This window comes from Helianthus annuus, chromosome 15 (genome assembly GCF_002127325.2).
Source record: "Helianthus annuus cultivar XRQ/B chromosome 15, HanXRQr2.0-SUNRISE, whole genome shotgun sequence".
Classification (NCBI taxonomy): Eukaryota; Viridiplantae; Streptophyta; class Magnoliopsida; order Asterales; family Asteraceae; genus Helianthus; species Helianthus annuus.
The window spans coordinates 108,438,909-108,444,795 of record NC_035447.2 but is presented as its reverse complement, the minus strand read 5'-3'; the positions used below and the strand labels follow the sequence as shown (position 1 = coordinate 108,444,795).

The 5,887-nt window shown below is 39.7% G+C and overlaps 1 non-coding gene across 1 annotated transcript; it reads left to right on the top strand.

Annotated features, from left to right (window-relative positions):
- Positions 1–517: 517 nt before the first annotated feature.
- On the top strand, positions 518–624 carry LOC118487770. Its single transcript, XR_004882713.1, has one exon. It is a non-coding gene; the product is annotated as a small nucleolar RNA R71 (small nucleolar RNA).
- Positions 625–5,887: the final 5,263 nt, after the last annotated feature.

The window sequence follows — 5,887 nt, the reverse complement described above, 5'->3', positions numbered from 1 at the left end:
CTCATTTCTTGGTTGTTGAAAGTTTGTTCGTTGGGTTTGTTGGTTACTACTATTGCCGGGTTCCCTCCAACCAAGGTTTGGGTGGTTTCGCCATCCTTGGTTGTAAGTTCCCGTTGGGGGACCCGACGGCCTAGGTCTATTATCAATGTAGTTTACCATTTCTTGTTGATCGCCTGTTTCTTTCATGCAACTCCAATTTTCATGTGACCCACCACACCCTTCACAAGCCATAACCGAGACTGTTTTTGTCATTTCCAATTTTTTTATCTTTGAAGAAAGGGCCTCGATTTGGGCTTGTAAAGAAGTGCTTTCATCGACCTTATGGGCGCCCGGGGCGATAGACTTATTTCCCCGGGGGGTGTGCCATTGAAAATTGGTTTGAGCAATTTCCTCAATTTGATTATATATTTCGTGTGGGCGTCGATTACCTAAAAGTCCTCCGGAGCTAGAATCAAGTGTCTGCCTAGTGTGTGGCAACAATCCATTATAGAAAGTGGATACTTGTTGCCATATTGCAAGGCCGTGATGGGGACACTTGCGTAATAGCTTCTTGAACCTTTCCCAAGTTTCATATAAGGATTCCCCATCCTCTTGTGAATATGTATTAATTTCAGTCATTAACTTAGCAGTTTTAGCGGGAGGGAAATACTTATATAGAAATTTTTGGGCTAGTTCATCCCAGGTGTTTACCGATCCAGCTGGGAGGGCGTTGAGCCAAGCTTTCGCTCGGTCTTTTAGTGAGAAGGGAAACATACGGAGGCGGATGGTGTCGTTTGATGCTCCATTGATCCGAAAAGTATCACATATTTCCAAGAAATTAGTTATATGTAGATGGGGATCCTCGTCCGCAAGCCCATGGAAGGTTGCGGAGTTTTGGAGCATTTGTATCAAATGCGGCCGGAGTTCGAAGTTATTAGCTTCGACATTCGGAGCATTGATAGCGGCGCCTAGATTACCTACGGTGGGTCGTAGATAATCCATAAGGGTACGTTGGTCCGCCATTGGAGGTGGATCACCCGAAACCTTCTCTTGGTTTTTGGATTTTAACCTTTTTCTGAGAAAGCGTTCGGGTTCTTCTAGTGGTTCTTTTATGTCTTTATTGGAACTGGAGCTCATACACTACGTGAGGTTGGCGTCGGGTTCCAATTCCTGAAATAAAAACAGAAAAGAATGTTGGTCAGAAGGTTCACCACGGCCCCGTGTTTAGCGAACACGGCCCGTGGTCGGAGTTTCAGTGATTGTTTTCCAAATCCCAGAGTTACTGGAAGTTGGACACGGCCCCGTGTTGCACCGGCACGGCCCCGTGGTCAGCCTTCTGTAACTTGGAAAACAAAAAACTGCCAGTAACGATGCTGGGCACGGCCTGTGTCCGACCAGGGACGGCCCGTGCTGAGCCCTACAGAAGCTGAAAAACTAAGAAAAATCCTAAAAATTAAAAAGAAAAATAAAAATATGATTAGGCCGTTGATTCCTAACTTTCTTAAAATCCTTGTGTCCCCGGCAGCGGCGCCAAAAACTTGATGCGTATGTAGTGTAATATATTTTTTAGATGTATAATTAAGCCCTTTTTACACTTTTAGCCAAGTTTTAAATTTATAAAACACGATATTCACTAACACTAAACACACATATGGGCAAGTGCACCCACCGTGGACGTAGTATAGTGTTGGTAAGATACCAAGGTCATCCAAGGACACAAGAGCTTTTAGTACCGGTTTATCCTCAACGTCTAATCAAATCAAAAAGTGAGAAAAATGTTTTTTAAACTAAGAAAATAAAAACTAACTAAATGCTGAAAAATAAAATAAAATAAAAACAGATAGACAAGATGAATCACTTGGATCCGACACGTGTATTAGTATAACCTTTGATTATTTTCGCACTTTTGCACTTGTTTAAGAGATTATCTTAGTTATTGTAGTAGGCCCCTCTTTTGAAGGCGACGTTACCCTCAACCCAGTAGTTTGAGTCAGCAAGGATACAATCCTAAAGGGTCGGATTATTGAAAGATAATGAATTAAGTTATTAATGCAAATTGTGGTAGGCCCCGCTTTCGGCGGTGACGTTACCCTCGGCTAAGTAGTCTGAGTCAGCAGGGATACAGTCCTAAATAGCCGGGTTATAGTATTAATAGTAGTTAACTTATGAGGGGGTCAAAGAGTTTGGATCCCCGCCATCCAATACCTATGGGCATTGAAGGAGATCCTACTAAATTTGACCCAGGTCCCAAGCAGGACCTCTAAACGCTGAACAAGGGCAAGAACCTTACCAAACCGTTCCCTTAACCCCCGACCAGGTAGCCAACATACCTCCATATAGACCGTGGAGATATGAATGGTGAAAATCTTTTATTTTATATAGACAGTAAAATAATGCCAAGACACCACGGACAAACGATAAGGAAAGATCACCTTCAACATAAGCAACTAGTTATTAAAGTCATTAATACAAAACCAAATAAAAAGTGCAAAAGATTGAAAATAAAAAGTATAATACTAAACACTTGTCTTCACCAAGTGATGTAAGAGACTTAGGCAAACATGGCCTTGATTGTCAAGAACTCTTACGATCAATCTTGGATCCCGAGACGACTCACACACTCTACGATGGACAATGGATGATGGTGGTGGATGATGGTGTTATGGTGGTGGTGGGTGGTGGATGAAGTGTGAGAGAGGTGGTGTGCCAAGGGATGAGATGGAATGAAACCAAGCACCCCTATTTATAGGCTGAACAGAGGGCTGGGCACGGCCCCGTGTCCGCTGGACACGCCCCCGTGCCCGTCTGACACTCTCTCTCCTCATTAATTATAATTCGCAATTACAATTAATGCGCCTGCTGTACTTTCACCACGCCCCCGTGCCCGCTGGACACGGCCCCGTGGTGGGCAATGGAAGCTTCTATAAGTTTGTCTTTTATGCTGCTTCTTGGGCACGGCCTCGTGCTGGCTGAGCACGGGGCGTGTTCAGATTTCTGCTTTCTCTTCTTTGCTTTGGAGGATGCCGTTGAGGGTCCGGGCAGTCTACTTTTATTCCTTTTCTTGTATTTATGCTAGAATTAGTTGTCTTTTTGCTTCTTTTGTGAATTTGAGCTCATTTCATCCTGAAAATACAAAAGGAAGACAAAAACACTCTTTTTCCAACATTAGTACTTAAAAAGGGTTAGTTTTATGCCTTAATTGATGTGATTTATATGTTGCATTTTACACACATCACTTACCTTTACGACCCTAAACAAGCACAAATCTAAAAGTGACGAGCTAAACATGCTAGAACATGTTTAGTTAAGTTAGAAAACAGGTTTGGTATTAAAACAAACGGTTTTAATACCCTAGAGTAGTTTGGTTACAAAATACGCAAGAAAACGCATTTTGGCTGAAACTACGACTCGTCACTGAGCCTAGATAACGTGGTAATCAGTAGGTATAGCTACTAGGGACTATAACCATCGTGATTACGCTCACGTTATGAAGTTCAAACGAACTTCGCATTGACCATAAACTGGTCAATGCAGAAAGTCAAACGCAGTTTGACTTTAATGCTAAAATGAAAGAAGACTTACAGAAGGGTCCAAGAGGGAAGAATGATCAAGTATGCTCAGGTAGGTGGCCTCCACAAAGGTGGTTGCCTCCACTTAGAGCACATTTGATCAAGGTGTGAAGAAATGAGTGAATGGAGCTAGCTATTTATTGGAATTTCACAACCATTAGGATCATTTCTTGGAGAAGAGGGAATGATCTTGGCCTTACACTTGGGCACAAGGTTTTGAATACAATGGGGACATCAAATACCAGCCCATAGTGTGTAATTCAAGGGGTAAAAACCATTTGAGCAAGTGGGATAGGCCAGATTCATTGTTTCTGCAATTTTGTGGTTCTTGGGAAGGCTTACGGACCGTAAGCATATGTCCATACGGTCCGTAAGGACCTTGCAGACCAGCAACTTTCAAAAATGGCAGATTTAGTCCCTGAAGCCCCAAACTTGGTTTTCGATGCATTTTTGACACGTTTAAGCCCCGTTAACCCCATTTCAAAGCTCTAAAATGAAATTAAAGTATAAGGAACTTAAAATATGCTCAAAAACATCTCGGATGTCGGCTAGTTTGGTCGTACGATTCCGTTGTTCGGTTAATTACGACGGAAGTCGTAACGAACGCAAAAACGATCCAAATTAAGCGACGAATGGATTTTTATTATGCCAAACACTAAAATAAAATATTTTAATGCTTACATAAATTTTTGGATGTCCGGATATATTCAAAACGTAAGATATGCGCGAAAATGCAAACTTATGCACTTTTTGACGCTTTTAGTCCCTGAATGACCAGAAAGTTTATTTTAGCACACCGAACACCTCAAAGCCTATTTCTAAGCTATGTAAAGAATTTTTAGGGTATGTTTAACTTATGGTCAAGTTCCAGAATGTACGTTACAGTACAAATTGACATACTTTCGCAGTTTGTTGAATTTAGTCCCTGTAAGCGAATAAACTTGATTTCGGCACACCATACCTTCCAAAACTTATTTCTAAGTTGTGTAAAGGTTATTTAATGTATGTTAAGCCTATGTCACTATTACGGAGTGTTTGTTGCATTAAACTGGTTATATTTACGCATCAGTGCGCGTATAACCTTCCAGAAAGCGATTTAGAGCCCGAAATCGAACAAGAATTGATATGTGCAAATGATATACATACTTATACAAATACCAAGTATGAAACACAATATTTCATTGGTTTGGTATTTGTTTGATGGTTGAAGTGACACATGTGTCACACATTGTACAGTCAAAGTGACCATAATAGTCTTGGGTTGACCAGATTCAGTAACATACTTGAACTCTTCTGGATATCCATTACACCTTTCAGGTGTCTTGGATATGTTATTCGTTTGTTGATGAGTTCGATAATTTCCACTTAGTCTTTGATCTTGAGAATTCTAATAAACTCTCGAATTTTCAAACCTTCGAAAATTATTATCTCAATAAGTTCTATACATATTACCATATCCTAAATTTTGAAAAAAAAATAACTGAATTATTTTGAACATTTGAGTTATAAAAATTCCTATATTCATTTCTTTGAAAATTTCGATTACCAGAAGTCTGGTATCGATTTTGTTGTCCAAACCTTTGATTTTGAAACTGATTTGATTGGCCATTAAAATGATTAATTTTAGAGAATTGCTTCTTGGTCTATCAAATCCTCCCGAAGTTGAAGTCTTTGGTAGAAATCTAGGTTCATTTCTTTGACAACTTAGTTCAACACATGTATTTTTATCAACCTGATTCCCATCCTTAACCTCATTATCTGTTTTCTTACCTTTCCTAAAAAAGACAACAACTCATCACATGTCCTTAATTATGACATTTAAATCATGATCTTTTCTTAACGGCTATATTTTGTGAAGCCTTTAGACTAGATCCTTTTTTGTCATCTTTTTTGTCTTCAATATCCTCATCCAAGTTTTGAGGAGTACTATATGACTCAACAGATTCTTTCAAAGACACAGGATACTCAGGCAAATCCACAGTTATCAGATCCACTACATTTGGTGTAGTGGACACAGAATTAGTTATAACTCATTTTCATTTGGCAAAAAATAGATCGAAGTCAAGATTCATAGGTGGTGGAACTTCCTTAAACCCCACACCCGTAGTATTATTATTCTTTTCAAGTTTCCCTGCATACGAATCATAACTAATTAGGATTTCCTAAATTGATCTAACTTTTGATTAATTTCAACAGTTTTGGCTTGTGCATCAGCCAATTCTTTGCATTTTGTCGAAAATCTGTTAGTTTTTATCTTTCACAAACCAAATCAATGGTTTGTAACAGGTCATTGACTTTTCTTGTTAAAGTGCTGATATCCTATTCATTGGATTTGGTTG